This window comes from Prenolepis imparis, unplaced genomic scaffold, assembly GCF_030444845.1.
Source record: "Prenolepis imparis isolate NDT839.2.m4 unplaced genomic scaffold, iyPreImpa1.0 SCAF_299, whole genome shotgun sequence".
NCBI classification, from domain to species: Eukaryota; Metazoa; Arthropoda; class Insecta; order Hymenoptera; family Formicidae; genus Prenolepis; species Prenolepis imparis.
In genome coordinates this window covers 636-27,999 of record NW_028141457.1, presented here as the reverse complement: position 1 = coordinate 27,999, position 27,364 = coordinate 636, and the positions used below count along the sequence as shown (strand labels likewise).

The 27,364-nt window shown below is 35.0% G+C and overlaps 1 long non-coding RNA gene across 4 annotated transcripts; it reads left to right on the top strand.

Moving 5' to 3' along the window:
• The first annotated feature begins 522 nt into the window (after positions 1-522).
• Positions 523-26,687, top strand: LOC145948247 (uncharacterized). Of its 4 annotated transcripts, none has more exons than XR_014427307.1 (4): positions 523-633; positions 19,427-19,638; positions 22,815-23,060; positions 26,390-26,687. It is a non-coding gene; the product is annotated as an uncharacterized LOC145948247 (long non-coding RNA). The 4 variants fall into 4 exon arrangements; XR_014427306.1 differs by having other exon boundaries at positions 26,387-26,687; XR_014427305.1 differs by lacking the exon at positions 26,390-26,687 and adding an exon at positions 23,190-23,528.
• The last annotated feature ends 677 nt before the right edge of the window (positions 26,688-27,364 follow it).

Here is a 27,364-nt window from a genome sequence, read left to right as displayed (position 1 = left end):
TGTCAGTGTATCAGTTATTATATAAATTGTCAGCAATTATTTACATTTATTTCAAATTAATCTGTTAATTTCTTAAATAATTAATTTTGTTTTGACTTTAATTTAATTAATTTTAATTTTACATTATATATTTATATATTATTGTTTTTGTTTTATTGTTTTACTATTAATTATCGTTTAATTATTTTAATCTTGTAAATAAAGTTTTTTATTCTATTTATCAAATCTTTAATATTTATAAATAAAAACATCGTAAAACCGTCGATGTCATGTCGCCAACTAATCAGGTTATATTAGAAAGAGACGGAACGTAACTTTATATTATTTGACTGTTTGCCTCTCACTCTACTCATGCGGCTCCCCTTCCATTGCCAGCCATTCTATATGTCGATGTGTCCAACACAGTTGAGCATGGGCTAGCGGCAGCTGATTGTGAGTGCGGCCGAGCGTTTACGGAAACGGCCGAGACAACGAAATAGCAAGCGAACCTGCGAGCAGCGAGCAAGAAAGTCAGTCAGTGAAGTCAGTCGCTCCGTGCGCGTCGTATTGTATAGATGGGAAGTTCGCATCCCGTGCGTAGAACGTCTAGTCGCCTAGTCTCAGCTGTCGATCGGTCTTGCCTCGTGGTAGCCAGTAAGTAATATTTTATTGTTTCTTATGTATGCATAAACTCTAGAAAATTACTTTTTTTATAAAAAAGGCACGCGTTAGTTAAACGAAATTGTTAATCGTTTCATCGTTATTTCTCTCGATTCGCCAAGCCTTTCTTCGTTCTCTCGAAAAGGTCAAAATCTAACAACAAACCATTCCGAGATATTTCGACTTATCGTATTTACAAAATGATTTTTCGGCTTCGTGTTTTCGGTTGACATCGTTTATCGATAGGCTATTCTAAATTCCCGAAATTTTAATAATGTATTGTCAACGGATTCTTATACTGACAAACGTATATAACTATAAGAAAAGATAAACAATTGTTTAATTGATTTTCAAATGTTCTGGTATTGAACCTGCTATTCAACGGATTTAATTGAACTCGCCGTCTCCTTAATTTGATGATAATGAGGTATTATGACTGCCTTCGCATGTTTGGCACAAACTTAATTTGCATTTTACGACGAAATAATCGTTGCAGAAAGATAATTAATGCACAATTTTAATGGTTTGACCGTTTGGATTTTATTTTCAACAGATAAATTTAAAAGTTGATTACAGAAATAAATCAAATGTTGTCCTTGATATAAATAACATTGACATTCCTGAACCGTTGTTGACAATATTTTGCATTGAAATCTCGATTCGAACAACTGTATGTGATTATCATCGTTCTTCTCATTGTTATTAAACCTTGATTTGCTTTTTTTGGAAATATCGCTTAGAGATGCTCGTTCTAGAACTTGACATCGGCATTGCAAAAACTCAATTATAGTATTGTTACGTCCAGACTCAAGGAAGGAAGAGTCGAAAGGAAGGACGTAACTAAATTTATCTTTTCGAACGACGGCAGACTATCCGTCTGTTCGACTCGAACGAACGTCTGGGCCCAAATAGGTCAACGACCGCAAGGGTCGCTCTTACTCTATTTAAAGGGCCGTTCGCTCGGTGGTCCCTTTTTGGCAAGAGAATTTAATCTCTTTTACGCAGGATGGGACCTTGTGCGATCTTGGTTTACGGGAATGAGTGGGAACGGGTTATTAATAAATGAAAATCATTTGTGTTGAAATTTATAAATTTATTCCTAATATAAAGACGAAAGAATTTATATACATAATAATATAATCGACGGACTTGGTTGCTAATGAAAGAGTGAGTGTATGTGTATGGGTCGCGGGTGATACATTAGTACGGAGGTCTTCAATCGGGGCAGAAAGGGGTAAGAGTTATTGTTTAAATTTTAGGGTCCCGATTGGTGGTTACAATAATCTAAATGCTAATAGATGTATAATTTTGCGTCCATGTTTGTGCGTGTAAGAGAGAATTCTAGGTTATATGAGTTCGGTAATTATGGCGGTGGAGGGGGGATAGGTTCGTAGGAGAAGGTGTGCAGGGACGGCTAAAGGATATCTACGCCCGGGAACATACCAGGGGATGATGTTATTCCTATCAGTGGTCTCTAGAAATTCGCGTAAGGCCTCGTGGTCTACGGGGCCTGGACCAATTGTGAAAGCTCCCTCAGGGACTTCTCGTATCCCTGGGAGCTGGTTTATCAGCCAAGCTCTAAATTGCTCGTATGAGAGCTTGGCAGGCGATTCTGATTCCTCGGAATCGTCGTCGCCGATATCTATTACCTCAAACCCTTCCGGATGTTCCCTATTTACAGAGGACGTTGGGGATGAGGGAGGAGAATTCTCGAGGGTGATTGTTGAGGGAGCCGGAGACGGAGATCTAGGTGAGTCAGGGCGTTCGGGAGAAGCAGGGGGAAGAAAGGGAGAAGGGCTCCGCGGAGAATCGGCGTCCTCAGAGGAAACAGAGGAGTGAGGGGAAGGGGCCTGCTGAGGTATAGCGGGTTCGGGAGAAAGAGGAGAAGGAGTTCGCGGGGAATCGAAAAATTCTGCAGAAGCAGAGGTAGCGGGAGACGGCGTCAGCGGGGTTGCTATATGTTCGGGTGAGGAAATAGGAGAGACCGTAGGGTGATATGTGTTAGTTGTCTCTGTGTGTTAGTTGAATCGGTGTGTTAATTTTTCCTAGGGAGCCGAAGGTTTCGCCCGCAGCCAGACTCCGTGCCAACGCTTTCCTTAACCGCCTATTACGCCGGTTTCGCGCCAATTTAGCAGCGGTTCGCGAGGGTCGTCTCCTTGGATTTTCCACTACGAGAGCGAACAATAAAATAACCGGACAAGAAGAGTTCTTACTGAAAAATAACTCTGGGAGTTCTTGTAAAAGAAAAAAAAAGGATATATATATATTTATTTTTATATAATTTTGATATTTTAATTATTTAATAATTTAGTTAGTTATTGTATTACTTATTTGTTCGTTTAAGAGAGAGAGAGAGAGAGAGAGAGAGAGAGAGAGAGAGAGAGAGAGAGAGAGAGAGTAAATCACGGATTGCTCCGCTATCGCGGGAAATCCGGAGTGATTTCAAAAGATAAGGGGATGATAGAAATCACGGATTGCTCCGCTATTGCGGGAAATTCAGAGTGATTTCGAGAGAAAGAGAAGATGGAAGAAATCACGGATTGCTCCGCTATCGCGGGAAATCCAGAGTGATTTCAAAAGGTAAGGGGATGATAGAAATCACGGATTGCTCCGCTATCGCGGGAAATCCAGAGTGATTTCGAGAGAGAGAGAAGATGGAAGAAATCACGGATTGCTCCGCTATCGCGGGAAATCCGGAGTGATTTCAAAGATAAGGGGATAGTAGAAATCACGGATTGCTCCGCTATCGCGGGAAATCCAGAGTGATTTCGAGAGAGAGAGAAGATGGAAGAAATCACGGATTGCTCCGCTATCGCGGGAAATCCGGAGTGATTTCAAAAGGTAAGGGGATGGAAGAAATCACGGATTGCTCCGCTATCGCGGGAAATCCGGAGTGATTTCAAAGATAAGGGGATGGTAGAAATCACGGATTGCTCCGCTATCGCGGGAAATCCAGAGTGATTTCGAGAGAGAGAGAGAGAGATAAGGATGGGGGAAGAAAGGACAGTTTTTCAAGTTAGAATTAAACAAGGATAATAAATTAATAAATCAAAAAGGAAAACAATTATAATTTAATTGAAGTCCCAGAATAATTTTTAGTATAAGGGTGGAGATGTAGCGTGCTTGATAAACTTACTACTTATGGAGTGCGCAGGTAGGTGTTAACTATCCCAGGTGTGAATCTGGCTACGGACTCCTCCGTGAGGATGGTGTTCCACTCACAGTTGTTCACTCGCGAAAATCGTCGTACTCGGTGAGCACTGGGCACACGATGATTTCACAAGTGTCACTGCGAATGCTCACGAGTTCGAGATTCAAACAGTTTACTCGAAGGATGGTGATACAACTTTTCGCGAATGATCCGCGTGCGTAGGTGTGAGAAAAGATTGATATTCTCTGAGAGATGTCACGGGTATATATACCTTCTTGCTCCTCCTTCCCGTTAGTTTGTTAATATTTCCTGACGAATAGGGAATTTTTCAATAACGCCCTTTCAGTCCCGGAGGCGTCTCTTGATTTTAAAAGTTTACCGGGATTGGTCAGGGCTTTTGTTTAAGGCCCTAGGTTTTGACCAATGGAGAATTTGTTGAGGTTTATATTTTTATTATCCTCTCGAGATTATCTCGGTGATCTGTCAGGCGGCATTTGTTTGGATTTGGGTATCGTTGTTAGTCTGGTAAAATTTTATTCGTTTTCAAGTGGAAGTTTTCTTCTAAATTTTTATTGATTTTCAAGTGGAGATTTCCTTCTAAAAAGTTTTTATTACTTTTTAAGTAAAATTTTCCTTTAAAAGAAAGATTTTTATTGCTTTTCAAGCGCGAGTTGTCAACCAGTCAAAGCGAGAATTTCAGACACCGCGAGTTACATCTGGTATGTATCTTTCCTTTTTTTATTTTTATTTTTATGATTAACCGTCTCCGGTCAGCTGCTTCGCCTGCCAGATCATAGTCTTATTCCCACGCCTGTGATTTTTCAATCATCGCCTTGCATTCTTTGAAAGAAAAGAATCGTGGAGTCCACAGGACGTAACACCCCCCGCCTTAGACAAATGTTGGGGTGTAAAACACGACATTTGCAAAGAGAATTATATGGAATAATCCGATTCTTTTCTTTCAGAGGAATCACGACTTGTTGATTGGAAGGGCTCACATTTAATTTTTATTTTATTAAATGTGTTACCTTGAATTATTAATTATCTTCTTAATTGTGTAGAGAAGGAGGAAAGACAAGGCGACCTCCAAAACCCCTTCCTTTCTTTCGTCCTTCTTGTGTCGTTTTATTCTTTACTCATAGCTTATTTTTAATTGTACTTATTTATTTAAATTTACTACCGCTAATACATGTAACGCAGGTGTGGAGCCCTTTTTCTATCGTATGAAAATTCTAATGAAAATAGAGGGATATATATATATATAAGAAAATATATATATGTTATATATAAAGAAAAAGAAAAGAACTAGGCACGTTTTTATCTGTCTGATTTTCGTCAGTAGTAAATGTCAGTTCTCTGGTGTCAAGTAGCAGGTCCCTTCCTTTTATTGCTCTTCTACCCCTCTGGGGATCACAGCTTGACCCCAGCCTTCGGCCAAGTATGTCTGGTCAACGTATAGATATTCTTCTATGCAGTCCCTGCAGTTTATCGCCGATTTGATTGTTACTATTACTTTATTGCATTTAGTGCAATTTGTTTGGTCGTCAGCTGATATTTTGTGGACCAAATTATGCGGTGGTATTGTTGCATATTCTTGGTTTTCCTCGGCTGATATTTTATCATAGCATTCTTGACAAATTTTGCTGCAGTCAGTCGTATCTTGATAGATTTCACCCTCCATTAATGTAACACACCGGAGTTCTGTTAGATTTCGGTATGTTTCGGGGTGGTCTTCTGGTTTAACACCGTCGATTGGGCCTTGGCGTACTTCTTCCGGCATCTCGGGTGTCCATTGGAGATGGTGATATACTGGCATTGTTATACTGCAACCGACGATCAGGCAGTATGCTTTGACGATAATAATAGAAAATGGTTCCACTTGTTTACAAAGTATTATTATTATGAGGTTAAGTATAAGGTATAAATTTGCGCATGTAAATAAAAGAAGAAATACATATATTCATGATAAGTATATAAGAAACTTAAACCTAAGAGCGCAAATGTTGAAATATTACCAATAACGATTCAATATATATATGGTATAATAGTAATTAATACTAAAGAATAATATGATATGATAATGTGTAGCATCAATAATGACGTTATAATTATAATATGCAAAAGAAGTACATAATATAAAGAGGAAAGGTAGGGTGATATAATGACTAATGATAATAGAGTAATTAATATTTGGGATATATGGGAGTACTTAAACGCTTGCGTAATTCTAATTAATACATAATTCAAAATTCAAACGAAGTAGTAGTAAGGTAAAGAAAATTTAGGGTCTATAGGAATACTTATTGTTAAACACTAGAGTAATTCTGAATTAATACACAATTCAGATTTCAAATGAATAGTGGAGTAATAAAAATTTAGAATATATAGAATTATTTAAATGCTACAATAACTCTAAGTTAATACATAATTCAATTTTATATATATATATATATATTTTTTTTTCGTTTTTTTTTTTTTTTTTCTTTTTAGACTGAGGGTTCCACGTCGGCGGTGACTTTTGTACAGATCTCGACTTGACCTAGTCGGAACAATGCATCTCTGAGGTTGTATGTTGTATCGAATATTTTTCCGGTCTCGATATGGAGCTTCACCAAGGCCGCACCTTCACCTTTCCTTAGAGGATGGACTATATTTATCCATCCATCTTGTCCCTCTAAAAGGAGTCGACACAGGTCTCGTGTCATTATTGGCCACGTTTTCCTACCATTAGGGGCTGCGGTGTGGGCTAATCCACATATTATGGCTTGCCAGGATACCCCCTTAAAACGGTCTTCTAGGTGATACACTTCGCTCATACGGCGTCACACTGTTCTTCCCCAGTCGCCGAGCATTATTTTGACCATCCAAGTGTTCTTATTTATGCTTTGTATAAACCCTCGCTTCCATCCTTTTTTGTCTTTAACCACGACAACTTCTAAGTCCTCCTTCATATGGTGAGGGTATACGAGCAATGAATTGGCTCTCCTATCCATCCGGAATTGGATTTCTTCTTCCATTTCCAGGAGTTCCCTTGCGCTATTTTTTAGTTGTACCCAAAACAGCGAGGGTGATTCCGCTCTTACTACGGTCACCTTCAGGCGACTGCGAGTCAAGAATTCAGTGTCGATGTAAGAGGTTTCCATTTCTGAGGTAAAAATAAAGATAAAATATGTATGTATTTTTGTGTGGAGAATTTCGGGGGGGGGGGGTTTAATTGGGGGTATGCCTTATTCTCCTTAGCTTTTCGATTCTCTGAGTTCGAAAGTATACGTAGCGTCTTCCCGTGGGGGAAGGAGAGGATAAGTAGTTGTCGCAGATGTTTTGTTTTCGGTGTGGTAAATCTCGAGCGCCCCGCTGTGTTGGGGACCAGGGGCCGGAGCGGTGGGTTTTTGTTTTTTGAATTGTCTTGTTTTCAGATGTATCAGCAGATGTGTTAAAGAGTCCCATAAAGTTCCGATTAGGTACAGAGACCACCCGTACACTGTGTGTAAGGCGTAGCCGTGTACTATTGTGTCTAGTGTGAGTTTTATGGCTCTAATGCATAGGTATATTCCGAGTAACCCAGCACTGAGGTTTCCGAAAAATAAGAATTTATTCCAAAATCTGTTCCATGTAGACATCGCTATTTTTCTATAGTGTTTATATCCAGTAAATTGGAGATCGACCCCCCCTCTAAAGACATGGATCTTCCCATCACTCCTCTCGCTAGGGAGTTGAGAACTGCGGGTCTCTCGGCTGGAAACATTATATGGTCTCGCAGGTCCTTTAAATCGCTTTCTGTATATATGCCGCTTATGGCAAGCGATCCGGGGCTGATGTATTTCCATACAGGCTTGGTTAATGGCTTCATGGTAATTGGCGGTATACTGTCCACTGGTCTTGGCATGAGTTTATACCAAGAGTCCTCCAATTGGTACATAGAAGGTGCTAATGTATTACATGTGGTTTGCGTTCCTTGTCGTAATAGTATATGAGTTTGCGGGGTTAAGTAATATGTTTGATTTTCCCGTAACACGGGTAATTGATTATAGCAACGATTTGTATGAGCAAGAGTTATTTCGACGGGTACACATTTTACAATGTGAATTACTTCTCCCGCTAGTAGAGCCATATAACCGGGCCCTTTCATTAGGTGATATGCGAAGATATCTGGTGATTGTGTGGCAATTGCTAAAGCGTTTTGTAACATTCGTTGCTCTAGATTGCATTGTTGTAATAGGATATCGTGATAAAGCTGGGTGATTTGCGTGCGGATATGTTTTTCTACGTACACAAATTTTGAATTCATGTACGTGAAGATATCGAGATTTGATATACGTGATTGTTTTTTAAAAACGGCGGTTCCTCGCACTGTTTCGAAAATCATTAATTTAGGATGTTCGGTACGTATTATCGAATATCCGCAGACATCTTGTTTGCCCTTACTGGTTAGAGCGAATATTGTGTCTTGTGTGGTGAGAGAATATACTGTTTGGCCTTGCTCGTCGTCAATTATTTTGTAGGCGTACCCCTCGAATAATATTCCATAGTTATTAAATTTACAGGGACCTGCAGGTACGGTATTCCAATACGTATCTCCTCCTTCGATGTCTACGCAATGTGTAGAGCCGAGTTGGCAAGTAATGCCGGATCTGAGTTGTACTTTATTAGTGTTGATGCGTACGTCGGCAGTGTAATCCTGTAATGTGATTTTTACAGTTCCGACTACAATGACATCCGACCATGTTCCGTAAGGATCTGAGTATGCTCCTCCGTGGTATTCGCCGTAGTTGTCTACTTGACCAGCTAACGTAATCGGTCTGGTTATTGTGCTATTGGATTTAAGTCCTGAGATAAGAGTGCGTCCTACTTGATAACTTCCGTAACTATGCATTCGCCTGCAAGCCTCGCGAGTTATTTCTTCTATATATGAATATTTTCCGTTATGTACATCCATTGTGTGAGAAAACATTCCGCATTTCTTGACTAATCGGTCGATTTCAACTTTGCACTGTATTACGTGCACTGCTTCGAATTCATTAATTTGTAACAGCTGTACGTAAACTTGATCCGGTTTAATTTCTTTACGAGGGATATCGCATTCCTCGATGTTTAACAATGATAGCGTGGTTAGGTTTGCGGAGGAAGATCCACAGTCATATCCTATTAGCCCATGTGTTGGATGCAGGTATACTGCTAGTATTATTAATATTGCGATTAGTCGTCTGAATTTGCGATCCATCTGAAATATTAATTATTTTTGTAGGTGTGTGTATCTTTTTCCTCTTATAACCTTTATGTATTTCTACTTTATTTTTATTAATATTATATTTTGTATTTTTATTATTTATATAAAAAAAAACATTTATTTTTGTGGAAAATTAATCCTTTTTGTTGATTATTTAGTGGTTTTAATGTAGGAAATTCGCAATCGGTTAGGATGCACGATTCGGCTATTTTTCTTTATTTTAATTTTTACATTACTTTTATTTAATATTTCTAATACTTCGTGGGGTCCTGTATAATGATCTCCGAATTTTCCGGGTTTTGGACCTTTTAGGAGAAACACATGGTCTCCCGGTTTGAAATTTTGAGGGTTAATCTTCTTGTCGTAGTATGTCTTGGATTTGTGTTTCGCTTCGATGACGTTTTCACGAGCGTTTCCTTGGATTGTGTGAAGTTGTGTTACGAGGCTTATTAGATAATCGTCATAATTTGATAATTGATCGTTCGAAGATAAAATTTCATTCGATGGAGTTCTAGCTATTTTTCCAAAGACTAGTTCGTATGGCGTATGTTTGGTTGTTTCATGTATGCTAGTGTTGTAATTAAACATCGCAAGGCTTATCCACCTGTCCCATTGTTTTTGTTCATTTGCATATTGTTTTAAATATTCTCCTAATGCGTGATGCGATCTTTCTAATGAGCCGTTGGATTGTGGATGAAAGGCCGTTGTACGAAATTTACGAATTCTAAATATTTTTGCAACCTTTTTCATTAGGTCACTAAGAAAATTTCTTCCTTGATCCGTTAATATTGCCTTTGGCGCTCCGAATATGCAGATGAAACGATCTACGAAAGCTTCCGCGATAATTTCGGAGGTTTGGTTTTGTAATGGTATACCCATACAGTATTTGGTCAGCTGATCTTGTAAGGTCAAGATGTATTCGCTGTTTCTTTCTGTCTTGGGTAAAGGTCCGACAATATCCATGGCTACCTTGTCGAAAGAAGAGCCTGGTGTGTCTGTGATTATCATAGGCTGTTTTGTTTTGACGCGTACTAATTTTCTCAGTTGGCACTGCAAACATTGTTGTATGTATCTTTGAACATCTAATTTTAAGTTTTCCCAATAGTAATTGTGTTTTATTCTATTGTATGTCTTAGTGACGCCGCGATGTCCTCCTATCGGCGAACAGTGCATCTCACCAATTATAACGGATCGTAGATCTTTCGGTGGATATTTAATTTGTCCGTTGCAAATGATTATTTTGGTAGTGGAATTAATGAATCTTAATTGCAGTTGCGATTTGATATTATTCCATGGAACATTGTTGATAATTTCTGTTTTTGCAATGCTGAGTGTTTCTAAATTTAAATTTTCAGTCAAATTTCGTAAGTCGTGTATGACCGCGATAATTTGGTTGAGAGTCGCTGTGGGGCCTTCTCGTTCCGTCTCACTGATGGGTAAGACTATGTGGTAGTGGGTTTTGTATTTTATTGCTTTCGCTTTACCTAACTCCAGGGGTCCTATATTCGGGAGTTCGTTTCTTTCGAAGAGTTTTTCAGATCCTGAGTCTAAAGGTTTTCCGTAAATGTCGACAAAATACGCGACATTGTCTTTTCGCAGAAATAATAGTTCGCGAGAATCTATAACGTTGCTTTTAATTATTTTATTCTCATTGATAGTAGGTTTTATTTTTATTTTTCTTGATTTTAAATTTTTATTGATAATTTCTTCTTCGTCATCATCGCTTTCTTCCCTTTCTTTTCCATCTGTTTCTTTGTTATCCTGATCTTTGTCTGGCGGATCGTTTCTTTCTTCTATCTTTTCAGTATTATTTTTGTTGTTATTATGATTTTCATTATTTTTCTTAATATTTCGTTTTGTCGTCTGACTTCTTGTTTGCATTCTGTTTTGTTTCGGAGGATCATGTATTAACGCTTTTTCGATAGTATGTGACGCAGGAGGTTCGTTTAGTTCTTCGGGGGTAAAAGGTATAGGATCGGCATTATTATCAGGGGGTTCTTCTTCGAGTATCGGTTCTTCAATTTCTTCGGTATCTGACAGATATAGTTGAAAATCGTCGTCTTCTTCTTCTTCGTCATCGGTTTCTTCCAGCATTCTGGAAATTATTTCTGCATCTTCCGGATTATTTGGATTTAAAGTTTTTCGTTCTTTTATTATTTTGCAATCAATTTCTTCAAGATCTACTGGGTTTCTTGATAATGCATCCGCATTTACGTTAGTTTTTCCTGCCTTATAAACAACGTCGTAATCGTATTCCGCTAATTTTAATCTCCAGCGAAGTATTCTCATATTTGCGTCTTGCGCGTTTTTAAACCACATTAAAGGTTTATGATCTGTAACTAGGGTGAATTTTCTTCCATATAAGTATGGTCTGAAGTGTTTAACGCAATATATTATGGCTAGTGCTTCCTTTTCGTAAGTGTCGTATTTCGTTTCGTCGTCCGTGAGTGTTCTGGAAGCGTATGCGATAGGTCTGTCCTTGTTTATTTCCCCTTGTGAGAGTATTCCTCCTACGGCTAAACCTGACGCATCCGTAGTTAAAATAAATGGTCGAGAGAAGTCAGGGTATTGTAGTACTGGTTCTTCACATAATTTTTGTTTCAATATCTCGAAGGATTCTTCTTGAATTGATGTCCATTCGAAATGAGTGTTGTTTTTTAATAGATTTGTTAATGGTTTTGCTAGTTTAGAGAAATTTGGAATAAAGCGCCGGTAATATCCGGCAAGTCCCAAAAATTGCTTAATATTTCTTGGGGTTTTCGGTCGGGGAAATTTATGTACTGCCTCTAATTTTTTCGGATCTGGTTTTACTCCATCTCTGCCAATTACGTGTCCCAAATAAGTTACTTCGGTTTTTAAAAATTCACATTTATCAGGTTGTAGTTTTAAATTAGCTTCACGAAGTCGTTCTATTAATGCGTTATATTTTCGTTCGTGTTCTTCTAAGGAAGTAGCATAAATAACAATGTCGTCCATATAAACAAATAATTCTTCGCCCTGTAATCCTGTTAATACTAAATCCATTAGGCGCTGAAATGTTGCAGGAGCGTTTTTTAATCCAAAAGGCATTCGATCGAATTCGTAGTGACCGAAGGGAGTAGTGAATGCAGTTTTGTGACTGTCAGCAGGATCCATTTTTATCTGATGAAATCCAGATGCTAAGTCGCATACAGAGAAATATTGCGCGCCCCCTAATTGATCTAATATATCTATGATGTTAGGTAATGGATATGCGTCTCCGATGGTCTTGTCGTTTAAAGCCCGAAAGTCGAGGACCATTCTCCAGCGCTTGTTTCCTTTGGACTCCTCTTTCTTCGGCACGATCCATATGGGCGTATTGTATGGCGATTGTGATGGTTTTACGATGTCTCCTTCTAACAGTTCCTTCTGCTTGTTTATTTCTTCTTTATGTAGTTGCGGGAATCTGTATTGACGAGTGTTAATTGGTCGATCATCTGTGGTTGGTATTTGATGTTGGAGTACATGAGTTGCAGTTAAATTTTCTCCGGGAATATGAAATTGGTTTTGACTGTTTGTTATTAATTTCTTTACACTTTCTTGTTCTTTTTCATTTAGATGTTCCAATCGTAATAATTCGGTAATTTGTATAAAGCGGTCTTTCTCCTTTTCCTCGGAAACCACTAGGCAATTATGCAAATCGTTGCTTGTATCGTTAATTTGTTGTTGTTTTCTTTTATGTTTAGATTTTCGTTTTCGCATAAATTTATCTATAATTTCTTGCGATTTATTTAATAAAGACGTCGAAACTTTCGAAGACGGTTTGGTTCTGTTTTTCATGCGTTTAGAGTTTTTAATGTTTAATTTTTCAATATTTAAATATTTTTGTGCCTTTTCAAGAAGGTCTTTTATAGTAACATGGGATGACTTTAATTTGTCATTGTGGTCTTCTGTGAATAATCCAACTTTCGGAAATTTGATATCTAGAAATGATAAGGAATTTTTCTCTCTTAAATTAGAACAAGATTGTGTCAAATCGCGTAGTGAGGTTTGGTAACTTCCCTCCTCGCAATTGACGGAGCTAGAATTTTCTGTCGAGGTTTGGATTTCCCTCCGAAATTCTAGAAATATCCCCTCCAGGAGAGGTTTGGTAACTTCCCTCTCCAAGGGATTTTGAATCATTTAAATTTTTGAGAGAGATTTGATAATTTTTCCCTTTACTAGAATTATTCAATTTTTCAAGAGAGGTTTGGTAACTTCCCCCTCCGTTAATTGTTGAATTATATGAAATTTCAGGAGAGGTTTGGTAACTTCCCTCTCCAAGGATTTTTGAATTATTAAAATTTTCAGGAGAGGTTTGGTAACTTCCCTCTCCAAGGATTTTTGAATTATTAGAATTTCCGGGAGAATTTTTATTTCCCTTGTCAACATTAATTTTGTTTGTCTTTCGAGTTATTTTCGTAAATTTTTCTTCATCCTCGAAATTTTCTTCTTCGCCTTCGATATCAATATAAGTTTCATTGGTGTTCGTTGGTTCTTCGTTTATAGACGAAACTTCATCGTAATTGTTGACCGTCGGACAGTCGGATTTATAGTCGTCAAATAATTGATCCAACGGCTTTAAACGCAAAGTGGGTACGCGGACTTCCACTTCTTCGTCTAAAGTACTTATAACATTGAGATATGCTTTTCCGGAGATGTTCTTTACAATAGTGTCTCCTAAGTAAATTCCATGTTCTATTTTTAATTTTGGTATATATCCCACCTTTATTTCGGGGTTTTCTATCCTTACATAAAATAATGATTCGGATCTCGGAGACACTATTATAGATTCCGGTGAGAAAAACGGTATGTTAACTCCGGATACGGTCAGATATCCTTGAGCGTAATCTATTTTCGATAATGTTTGTTTAAAGAAATCATTTCCCAATATTCCGGATTGTGGGATCGGGAAGTCGTGAGATACTAAGTGGAAAGATATCGGTATTCCAAGGAGATTTAAAGCGACTTCTCCGAGCGTATATACGGGATGATTATTTATACCATTTAATTTTAATATATTTGTATAATTAATTTTTAGAGTTTTAGGTATAAAATTTTCCTTGATTATATTTGGTCCGGATCCCGTGTCTAATAGAAAGGTTATTTGCGATGGTATTTCGTTAATTTGGACCTGAACAGTAGGCACGCGACTATGTTTATCGAGGTTTACTGTTACGGGTCGTATGTCGATGGTTTGACGGCCTACTTGGCTTCTTGAGATGTCGACGGGTGTGAAGTCTGTCCGGCCCCCCGTTGTGCACCCGACCCCGAGGGACCTGTGTAGTTTCCCTGATTATTTTCTTTTCGACGATTATTACTTGCGTTGCGTAACTGACAATTTTCAAGGAGATGGCCTTGTTCTTTACAATATCTGCAGAATGTATCGTTCTTCGTTGTCAGTTGTTGATTTATTTTAACACGACAATCCTTAGCGGAGTGTCCGAATTTATCGCAAAGTTGGCATGAAACTTTCGGTCTACTTTCCAAACTTCTTTCCTCGTTCTGTTTTTTCCAACAATTACTAGCCGAATGGCCAGGCCTTTCACACCATTGACAAGTAACCGTCGATTTATTAATTTGTTGTTGGGAAGTATTTTGTCGGCATGATTTGGCGTCGTGACCGGTTTTTGAACATAATTGACATATAGTAGTTTTTTTCTTGAATTACGTTTACTGACTGACGAGCGCGAGGATCGCGTTGGCGACATTTATCCGCACTGTGGCCGCGTTTTTTGCATATTTGGCAAATTAAAATCTCCGTTCCGTTATTCGTTTGAAAATCGTGCCCTTGTAAGGAAAATTGAACGAGCTTCCTGCAGCTACTTGCGGCATGTCCCTCTTTGAAACAGATCTGATAGATTTCCCGCACTTGATTAGTGTACGGTGATTGGCCTGTTTTAACGCCTTGGCCTTGGCGCAAACCTGTCATCTCTCGAAGCTCTCTTTCTATCCTTAGGGCGTCAGCGACAGTTTCTTGTACGTCTAAGTCTCTAGCGATTCTCTGCTCTATTTCGGGCTTTAGCCCTCTAATAAAACACTTACACATGTCTTTTTCTACCGTTGTTTTTATATTTTGGTTGGGTAAAATATGACCGGAACTTCGATATGCTTCTAATATTTGTTTTCCAAGTAATTTAACTCTATTTGCGTAAGTGACAACATCCTCTTCGTTCCTTTGATAAATACATCCTAGTTCTCCTTGTAACTGATATACATTTTTAGTGGGTCCATAAATTTTCTTTAAATAAGTAGTTAATTGCAATACAGTATCAAAATCTTCATCCCGAATTGTTCGACGCGCTTCTCCCACTATTCTAGTTCTTATAATTTTAGTAAATTGAGCTTCTGCTTCCTTAGGAAGCATAGCTTTCGCTTCCTCGCAACCCTCGATAAAATAATTTAGCGGAATGTTACTACCGTCAAAAAAGGGGACGGCGTCTACAGCGTATTTTAAGGTAGCAAAGGGGTTAGGTTGCGCCATGTTAAAAGAAAGTAAATTTTCGGGATCGCTTTCGATATCAAATTTTTCAATTTGATCTTTTATTGTTTCAGTAGTTATATCGGCAGAATCGTCGGAATCTGGCTCGGGCGATTCGGCTACTAAAGTATTTTCAGTTAAATCGAATTCTGAGGAAGGATCTTTTAACGAAAAATTTATTTGGCGAGATGTCGAAGTTGAAGGTACTAAAGGTGTGGATGTGTGAATTAATTCGGAATCAGATGGTTTAGATTTAGATTTGCGTGTTCTATGTGGTGTTGTTAATGCAGTTTTATAAAGTTCTTCTATTTGATCTTTATCAGTTTGACCTCTTGTTCCTTTACTCATTACCGCTACCAGGAATCGCACATTTCAATCCCGGACGAGCCCCCAATTTTTATTTATGTTACGTCCAGACTCAAGGAAGGAAGAGTCGAAAGGAAGGACGTAACTAAATTTATCTTTTCGAACGACGGCAGACTATCCGTCTGTTCGACCCGAACGAACGTCTGGGGCCAAATAGGTCAACGACCGCAAGGATCGCTCTTACTCTATTTAAAGGGCCGTTCGCTCGGTGGTCCCTTTTTGGCAAGAGAATTTAATCTCTTTTACGCAGGATGGGACCTTGTGCGATCTTGGTTTACGGGAATGAGTGGGAACGGGTTATTAATAAATGAAAATCATTTGTGTTGAAATTTATAAATTTATTCCTAATATAAAGACGAAAGAATTTATATACATAATAATATAATCGACGGACTTGGTTGCTAATGAAAGAGTGAGTGTATGTGTATGGGTCGCGGGTGATACATTAGTACGGAGGTCTTCAATCGGGGCAGAAAGGGGTAAGAGTTATTGTTTAAATTTTAGGGTCCCGATTGGTGGTTACAATAATCTAAATGCTAATAGATGTATAATTTTGCGTCCATGTTTGTGCGTGTAAGAGAGAATTCTAGGTTATATGAGTTCGGTAATTATGGCGGTGGAGGGGGGATAGGTTCGTAGGAGAAGGTGTGCAGGGACGGCTAAAGGATATCTACGCCTGGGAACATACCAGGGGATGATGTTATTCCTATCAGTGGTCTCTAGAAATTCGCGTAAGGCCTCGTGGTCTACGGGGCCTGGACCAATTGTGAAAGCTCCCTCAGGGACTTCTCGTATCCCTGGGAGCTGGTTTATCAGCCAAGCTCTAAATTGCTCGTATGAGAGCTTGGCAGGCGATTCTGATTCCTCGGAATCGTCGTCGCCGATATCTATTACCTCAAACCCTTCCGGATGTTCCCTATTTACAGAGGACGTTGGGGATGAGGGAGGAGAATTCTCGAGGGTGATTGTTGAGGGAGCCGGAGACGGAGATCTAGGTGAGTCAGGGTGTTCGGGAGAAGCAGGGGGAAGAAAGGGAGAAGGGCTCCGCGGAGAATCGGCGTCCTCAGAGGAAACAGAGGAGTGAGGGGAAGGGGCCTGCTGAGGTATAGCGGGTTCGGGAGAAAGAGGAGAAGGAGTTCGCGGGGAATCGAAAAATTCTGCAGAAGCAGAGGTAGCGGGAGACGGCGTCAGCGGGGTTGCTATATGTTCGGGTGAGGAAATAGGAGAGACCGTAGGGTGATATGTGTTAGTTGTCTCTGTGTGAATCGGTGTGTTAATTTTTCCTAGGGAGCCGAAGGTTTCGCCCGCAGCCAGACTCCGTGCCAACGCTTTCCTTAACCGCTTATTACGCCGGTTTCGCGCCAATTTAGCAGCGGTTCGCGAGGGTCGTCTCCTTGGATTTTCCACTACGAGAGCGAACAATAAAATAACCGGACAAGAAGAGTTCTTACTGAAAAATAACTCTGGGAGTTCTTGTAAAAGAAAAAAAAAGGATATATATATATTTATTTTTATATAATTTTGATATTTTAATTATTTAATAATTTAGTTATTTATTGTATTACTTATTTGTTCGTTTGAGAGAGAGAGAGAGAGAGAGAGAGAGAGAGAGAGAGAGAGAGAGAGAGAGAGAGAGAGTAAATCACGGATTGCTCCGCTATCGCGGGAAATCCGGAGTGATTTCAAAAGATAACGGGATGATAGAAATCACGAATTGCTCCGCTATTGCGGGAAATCCAGAGTGATTTCGAGAGAAAGAGAAGATGGAAGAAATCACGGATTGCTCCGCTATCGCGGGAAATCCGGAGTGATTTCAAAAGGTAAGGGGATGATAGAAATCACGGATTGCTCCGCTATCGCGGGAAATCCAGAGTGATTTCGAGAGAGAGAGAAGATGGAAGAAATCACGGATTGCTCCGCTATCGCGGGAAGTCCGGAGTGATTTCAAAGATAAGGGGATGGTAGAAATCACGGATTGCTCCGCTATCGCGGGAAATCCAGAGTGATTTCGAGAGAGAGAGAGAGAGATAAGGATGGGGGAAGAAAGGACAGTTTTTCAAGTTAGAATTAAACAAGGATAATAAATTAATAAATCAAAAAGGAAAACAATTATAATTTAATTGAAGTCCCAGAATTATTTTTAAGTATAAGGGTGGAGATGTAGCGTGCTTGATAAACTTACTACTTATGGAGTGCGCAGGTAGGTGTTAACTATCCCAGGTGTGAATCTGACTACGGACTCCTCCGTGAGGATGGTGTTCCACTCACAGTTGTTCACTCGCGAAAATCGTCGTACTCGGTGAGCACTGGGCACACGATGATTTCACAAGTGTCACTGCGAATGCTCACGAGTTCGAGATTCAAACAGTTTACTCGAAGGATGGTGATACAACTTTTCGCGAATGATCCGCGTGCGTAGGTGTGAGAAAAGATTGATATTCTCTGAGAGATGTCACGGGTATATATACCTTCTTGCTCCTCCTTCCCGTTAGTTTGTTAATATTTCCTGACGAATAGGGAATTTTTCAATAACGCCCTTTCAGTCCCGGAGGCGTCTCTTGATTTTAAAAGTTTACCGGGATTGGTCAGGGCTTTTGTTTAAGGCCCTAGGTTTTGACCAATGGAGAATTTGTTGAGGTTTATATTTTTATTATCCTCTCGAGATTATCTCGATGATCTGTCAGGCGGCATTTGTTTGGATTTGGTTATCGTTGTTAGTCTGGTAAAATTTTATTCGTTTTCAAGTGGAAGTTTTCTTCTAAATTTTTATTGATTTTCAAGTGGAGATTTCCTTCTAAAAAGTTTTTATTACTTTTTAAGTAAAATTTTCCTTTAAAAGAAAGATTTTTATTGCTTTTCAAGCGCGAGTTGTCAACTAGTCAAAGCGAGAATTTCAGACACCGCGAGTTACATCTGGTATGTATCTTTCCTTTTTTTATTTTTATTTTTACGATTAACCGTCTCCGGTCAGCTGCTTCGCCTGCCAGATCATAGTCTTATTCCCACGCCTGTGATTTTTCAATCATCGCCTTGCATTCTTTGAAAGAAAAGAATTGTGGAGTCCACAGGACGTAACAGTATCTGTCGTTAAATTTTCTAACATTTCAGTATGCTCTTCTTTGTGTCTTTTTGTTATGCTATTCAAATTCTTTTTCATTAAATTGCGGTAATTAAAAAAAACATTGAACATGTCGCTTGCAAATAACTCTTATTTTATTCTCGTAATATTTTCTTAACAATTCCCATACACCTACATAATTTTGATTGAAAATCTCAATTGACTATTTTATCACTAAGAGATTATTCCGAATAAGTCTTGGCAGTGTACCAAGCAAAATTCGTGCCCCGTGCACAAATATTTAATCTCAACGAAAAATTAATTTTCGTTGGAATCGACGCATCAACATCCGCGTACGGCTCTTATAGCCAATTGATTTCTAAATATTTATATTGACTATTTTATATTTAAAATGTAATTCCGAAATTCAGTCTTGGCATCGTACCAAGCAAAATTCGGCTTTTCCGGCTAATTTATTATCTAATATATATTAATGATATATTGCAGATTTTGCACTGTAAGGCCAAAGGGGGCACGATATTGGTGCGCAGATTCGAGATGCGTAGTCGATTTTGCATCCCTTGGAAGTGATCGTGACGATCTTTATTTCGACAGCGTGTGCATGCTTATAACAAGGCGATTAAAACTGGACAGGTGCACGAAGAAGGATGCTATCTGATGCTACATAATGTAAACAGAGCAAATGTGACACCACCAATGTAAGTAGATTTCGTAAGATTCTATGTTTCAATCGTTCTTGTATCGGTATCACTTCTTTTACATGAGGTTTTTTTCGATATCTATTTGGAAATTAATAAAAATAGTAAAGTTATGCCAATAATATATCATTATAATGCTTATTAATTAGAGGAAAATATGCTAAATCGTACCGTTCGTTAAATCGTATCTCTACTGTATTTTGTAATCAGAGTTAAAATATTTTAATGTGTTAACGCTGTTGTATTGCAGCTAGCCTCCCTCGAATGCCGCAATGTTTGTTTTCTTCTCAAGCGATCCGTTACTGAGTTTATAAATTTATTTTGCGTGATTTTCATGTAATATTTGGCACCCCGTGCTTAAGCTATCACATTGAGAAAGATAAGCAATTAAACTTATTATTAAATAATTTTTTCATCTTATTTAATCCTATAATGGAACTGTTAAAAAATCGGCAAAAAGTTTCAAGATTATTTTTTTATTCACAAATTTTTATTCACAAGGCAAGTTCGGTAAAACGTACCACTAACTTTTTCCTATATCGTACTGCTATGATTTACTAAATTAATTTTTTTATTTAGGCATTGGTTTTTTTACTCTATATTTAGATAGACAATTGAAGAAAATATTATCAAATTTTACAATTATATTGAGGTAATACTTATTTATATTTTTGTATGATACAAAAAATATTTTTGTTAAATTTTTTAAGAGAATTTATAATTATAAATATGACATTTTCTTATAGATATGTTTTGTTGCAGACTGAGAACTTTCGTAGAAAATGAAACTTCATTTTTGTTAGAATATTTTAATTTTATTGTTAGAAGTATGATTTAAAAATTCATGGGTACAATTCAACAAACCGGCGTATTGTAAATCGTATTAGATATTTTTTTTTAATTTTTATTTTACGATATGAAACAATGATAAATTTGTGTTAATGTTTCGCGTATATCGTTGACAAAAAACCATAGTTTCAAATAAAAAAATTAATAAATAAAAAAATTTTGTCACTTTTTTGATAGTTTTATTGCAATTTTAATATTTACCTTTGGGAGTACGATTTAGCATACTTTGTCCTATATATACTCGACCATACAAACAAGAAAAACGGTACGTTTAAAAAAAGTAGTAAAAAAATTGTGAAAGTTCAAGAATTAAATACTCAGCTAATAATTATGATATCAAGGTGTTTAAAAAACGAAAATAAAGCTTGTCCTGAAGCGATGCAAATCGTGCCGGGCATCTCGCGTAAACAAATCCGAGTAGGATATTCACGGGGTTTTCGCCGTTTCGGCACTATTTCCTCGGGAATCGGAGGGTATCCATGAGGATTTCCCCGCATAAAAGAAAGAAAAGATAAAAAAAGCACATTCTAAAGAGAAAAGTTTGAATTTCAATTTTTTTTATCCCATTGAGCTACCTACATCAATTGATTCACACTGTGCAATTCAGGAAAGTGGACTTTCTATCAGTTTTGCAGGTTCTCACTCTGTCATTCGCCATTGTAAAACTAATCATTCCACGTAATGGCACTAAAATTTTCTCAAACTACAGACTTCAAGCTTTATTTTTGTTTTTTAAACACCTCGATATTATAATTATTAGTTAAGTTATAAATTTTTAAACTTTCACAATTTTTTACTACTTTTCAAGTGTACAACTTTTTTGGCTGTGTAGTTTATATTATATAATAACATTATTAAAATATAATATATTAATATATTAAAATAATCCTTTTCTAAAAAAGGCATGTAAAGTCGATACTCGCATCCTAGCAAACCACACATGTAACATAGACATGTATGTAATATTACACGACTGTCATGAATGTTACATGTAATATTACTTATACAGGTAAATGTTACGTTCTGGTACGGCTCTATGTCAGCAACTTTGAGATGTATCATTTATATGTTAAATATATTTCAAATGATATGTTATTGTAACATAACATAGACATATGTATTACATATGTTTTCATATTATGTAATGTAATATAAACGTATATATATTAGATATTTTCCTGTAATGCAATATAAAATAAATGTATATATTACATACTTCTATATGTCATGTAATATAACATAAATGTATAAGTTATGTTTATGCAAAATATATATATAAAAATAAACATTTTCTATGTACTTATATTTTAATTTAAAATGTTATAAATATTTATTGTAGATAAAAGGATATCTTTATCTATAACAAATATTTATAAACATATTGAATTAAAATATAATAAGTAGATAGAAAAATAGTATTTATTTTTATCTGCGAAACAGTTAATTTTTAAAATAATTAAGTCATGTTTTTTTAATTTCAAATACATATACATATAATATATATATAGCTATATATATTTTACATTCATATATCACACACATATTTCAATAAACAATGTAATATTCATAATTATAAGAAAATATATTTCTTTATTTTTGTGATTATAGTTTCTAATATAATTTGTAGTACTTTTATATTTTAATATATTAAATATTTATATATTTTAATAATGTGTTAAATATAATATATTTATACATATACGGAGTGTCTCTAAACTGGCGATAAAGATTTTAATTATAAATTCTTTGTAATATTTTGAAGACAAAATTTCTAACACGAAAATGTCGAGGATATAGCATTTTTCAAATAGGAAAAGGTTAAAGATTATGAATTCTACAATAATTTCACTATTGCCAGTTACGATTCCATGAATCGGATGCTTTTGATAATAGTATTATTGTAAAAATATTCAAGATTTCATTAAAAATGTATTTCTGTTTCTCCGTAATGAATCATAAGAACAGTTAAAAACGTTTTTATTCCATAGTTTAATATATCGATATTGATATGTGTCAATTGTCATATTTAGCTGTCTCCACGATGAAATTATAATCAATAAAAACAAAGTTATTTGACATGGAAGCACTTTTACCACTGATCATTTTGCTATCTCTGAGCACACAAAAGTCTAGCTCGTCATTCGTAATCTTTAAACTTTTATTATTTGAAAAATACTATAGCCCCGATATTTTCGTATTAGAATTTTTGTCTTGAAATATTACAAAGAATTTGTTATTAAAATCTTTATCGCCAGTTTAGGGACATCCTGTTTATATGTGTGTATATACTGTAAATAATAAAATATACTTATTTTACAAAATTGTAGAAGAGTTTAAGAAGAAAAACCGTTGGTATCTAAAATTGAACCTACCTTTAGAAAAGGACAAATCGACATTAACAACGTTAATCTGTAAAATGCGAACTAGATGATGCAAATTCAGAAAGAATTTGGAGTATACCTATCCATTACAGACATAAAATCCTTCAGATATGAAAACGGTAATGACAGTATAGTGGTGATAATAGTGCTGTTACGAGATCATCGAAAATTGGAGGAACACAGCTGCCAACGGTGAGTACCTTCATGCAAATATATCTAACGTCGAATATATAAAGTTGCATGTAAAAGGACGCTGAAGTAATAGCTCGGATCTCAAACGAGATTTGTTTGATAGTTTTGATACTGAGATTTGTTTGATAGCTTGAACGGATTGATTTTGCATTCGCAAACGACAATGTCCCAAGTATTGTACATTGCGTTGTAATGAGAAACGATTGATAAATATTTATGTATTTTTTTAATTTTTAAAAGTAAATATTTCTCATCAAGTTAGGAAAATAAAATATTAAGTTTAACCCTTTCGCTACGGCTGAGCTAGACACAGTCTCTGCCACTTTATATACAGCCCTGCCACGGAACGCGCGTTATTGATAATCGAATGCGCGACTGATGTATGTTGCTTTACACTAAATAACTTATTTATATTTATATTTATATTGAAATTTATTTAGTATATTACAAGTAATAATTAATTATGTTAGCGTGATTGTTTCTTTATACTATGCAATTCATCAAAATTGTGTAATATAAAATAATAGCTAATAAAATATAACATTTTTATTTATTTATATGCAATAAACTAGAAAGAATTACAATAATATAACATTAATACTCTTATAAAACTCTTACACACACACACACACACACACACACACACACACACACACACACACACGCACACACACATACACACATTTATACACTACCGTCAGAAAGTTTAACCCAAAAAAATTTGTTAATTTTATTTATTATTTCTTTCTAAAAAATAAAGCAAGCTATTTTTACTTTTATGGTGTTGTAACATGATCTTCTAGCTATTAATAAAAAAAAGAAACAATCAGCGGAATATCATATTTTAACGTGTAAAAATAAATTATTCTTTCGAGGATCTTTATTTATTACTTTGGTCTTAAACTTTCTGACGGTAGTGTATATATATTATATATATATATATATATATATATATATATATATATATATAATATATCTTAAGAAGATAAAATCTTATACAAATAAATTGCAGAAAGATTTGCATTTAGTTTTACTATGAAATTATATACACAGAAAATTTTCTCTTAGAATTTACTCTGAAAATCATGGTAATCGTGGAACAATATAGTATAGCAAGAATTTTGTGAGAATTTCTTTGATTAATATTTATCACAATAAAAATAATAATATCTATTATTATACAATAAAATATATAAAATATGTTTGATTAATTTTACTATGCAGTTTAGTAAAATTAATCAAACATGTTTTATATTTTATTGTGATATAGATATTATTATTTTTATTGTGATCAATATTAATCAGAGAAATTCTCATCAAATTTTTTCCATACCATATTGTCTCACGATTACCTACCACGATTTTCAGGGTAAATTCTGACAATGAGAGAAAATTCTCTCATTATTGTCAGTGTATCAATGAAATTTTATATCAATGTTTTTATTTTTAGAAAATATATTTAGAAAAATATATTTCTATAAATATAAAAAATTTATCATTTAAAATAACAACACATATACATAATATCTTTTTATGATTTTCTAATCTGCAAAATTTAAGGAAACCTTAATATAAACAATTTGTAACTAAAAATTGATTGTTTAATATATGACTGCACATGAAAATAAGAAAATTAATAAAATTGTAATTAAATATAATGAACACCTTTTATAAATTAACTAAATAACTAAATAACTTTATTTAATTAAAAAATTGAATCAAACGTTTTTACTGTTTTTTAAAATTATTTATATATAGATTAATTACTTTCAAATTTATTACTTATTTGTACAAATATTATTTTATTACAGATAAATAGTATTGCAAATTAACAGATATGCGCGTGAATACTCAAATAGCTAATCTTATTATTAATCTAAGTTAACTTTATTTAATTTATATAAATTTAATTCTATATTCCAAATTTTAAAAAAATATCAAAGAAAAAACCATTGAAATTATTCAGAATAAAAGTTTTGTCAAATAAAGGTATCATAGATATTTCAATCAAACTGACGCAGCTTTATTCCTCTTATGGTATGTACAACAGAACCAAGAATTAGAAAGATTATTATAATATATTTCTGATATCATTTTATCGAAAAAAGAGATCTGTATCATTTTTAAGCTTTTTCATAAAAATTTAAAAATTATCTAGAACTAACTAAACTATAAAAACTATAAACTATAAATAAAAATTATCTAAACTATAAATATTTCTTTGTAAATTAATGAGATCCACTAGCATCTATTTCTCCAAAGTTTATATATTTTTCAATTCCCATTAATTAAAAAACTAAACATGATAATAAAAATGTTGCTTTGGGATTACAGATTTTTTTACTTGGTTAAGATTATATTTGGGTAATAATGTCTAAATCTATATATTGTTTAAATTTACAAATTTATAAAAATATAAATATTTTTGATTGTTATGTTATGACTGAATGACACAATTTCTAATATTTATACTATATTATGTTTTGTTATGTTTTATTGTGCGTTACATTTAATATCTATTCCTAATTTTTATTCTTCAGTATATTTAATATTTATTTTTATTCTTAATATTTTCTTTATTGTGGGCCTTTTATTATATCTTTATCTTATAAATTCGTTAAATTTCTTATATTTCTTTTATTTCTTGTGTTTATTTATATACTATATACATATATTTTTTTGATAAACCATATATCATGCCATGAGCGACAACGAACTCTAAAAACATATACGTTTCTCTTGAAAAGTATGGTATGACCCATTCGTTGCATTGCGAATGAAAAATTGCGTATACGTTCCAGTTGCGACCGTCAAGAATAATGGTAAAAATAAGTAAAGAAAAAGGCTGCGGTTGAGAATACATTACGAATGCTTTGAAACATCATTCTATCTTTGTTCTACATCCAGAAGAATAAAGATAAAATGATGTTTCAAAGCATTCGTAGTGTATTCTCGACCGCAGCCAAAGTCATACATCGCTGTTTTACCGATTTTATCAGATTATCAACATATGCCTTTACAGAGAGAAGAAAAATTAACACAAAATATAGCCTAATAAATTAGTTTAATAAACGTATATATTTACCCATGAAGTCCTGTTATTATATCTCCAATATAAAGTAAAAACTAATTAAATTTAAAAAGAATAAAATTGCATTTTGGCTTGTAAGTACCAAGAGGCGCCACTTAGGAAGCCAGAGCGCTATTCATGTTCATTACATCGGAAAAAATTCGACTAGCAGTCCATGATTATATAGTCAAAGGCTCTGATCAATCAGCGAAATTTTACGATCACGTGATTATTGGCGCATCTCTGTTTACTATAGCAGAGAGAAGCCTGAGAGAGGACATGCCGGCGATTTTCGTGGGACGCTTTAACTAGGCCGTACAGCAGCGCCGTACATCCACTTTTAGGAATTTGTACTACGTATCCACATCCACTTTTCGATACCATCGATTATTTGGTTCATGTCCGTGCTAAATACATCCACTTTCATTTCGAGAAGTAAAATCTAAAATCATTTTTTACGCATGTGTGTCCACACATCTTATATCCATAAATTATAGATAAGAAATACATTTCGCGTATATAAATAAATTTAAAAAAAAATATATTGTATATATATATTTTACATGCGATATTTTACATTTTAACATATACATATATACACTACGTACGCGCACGGATGAATATATATATGTGCGCATATATACAATTAAAATAGTAAAAGTAAAATTATATAATTATATAATTATAAAATTATATAGTAAAATTATAAAGTAAAATAGTAAAAGTAAAATTATATACATTTTATAATATATTTTACTGAATTTTTGCAATTAAAAGACATCAAACACGACTTAAATCGGATAATTTTTGATTATTCATATATATTTATTAATTAAAAATTATCCGATTCATGCGTCATCGTGTTTGATGTCGTTCTAATAACTGTAAAAATTTCATTAATCTATTATACATTTACTTTCAAAAAGGTAAAATAAAAAATAAAGGTTTAAGTCCTTATATATTTCATAAGACATTTAAATTCGTAATTATATATATATTTGTTATTATATATATGTATATAGATTAATTATATTAAAGGTCTCCGGATGTCGAAGCGAGAACGAGAACGAGGATCATGTCGTCAGTTTCGCAGTCTTTTTTACGCGAGGCTTTCTTCATTTATAGTATTTCACGAATACATATGTATATGTATATGTCATCTTACTATAGAAAATAACATTTTTATAATTCGCATTTTGTCTGCTGAAAATAATTTTAATGAATTAAAGATTAA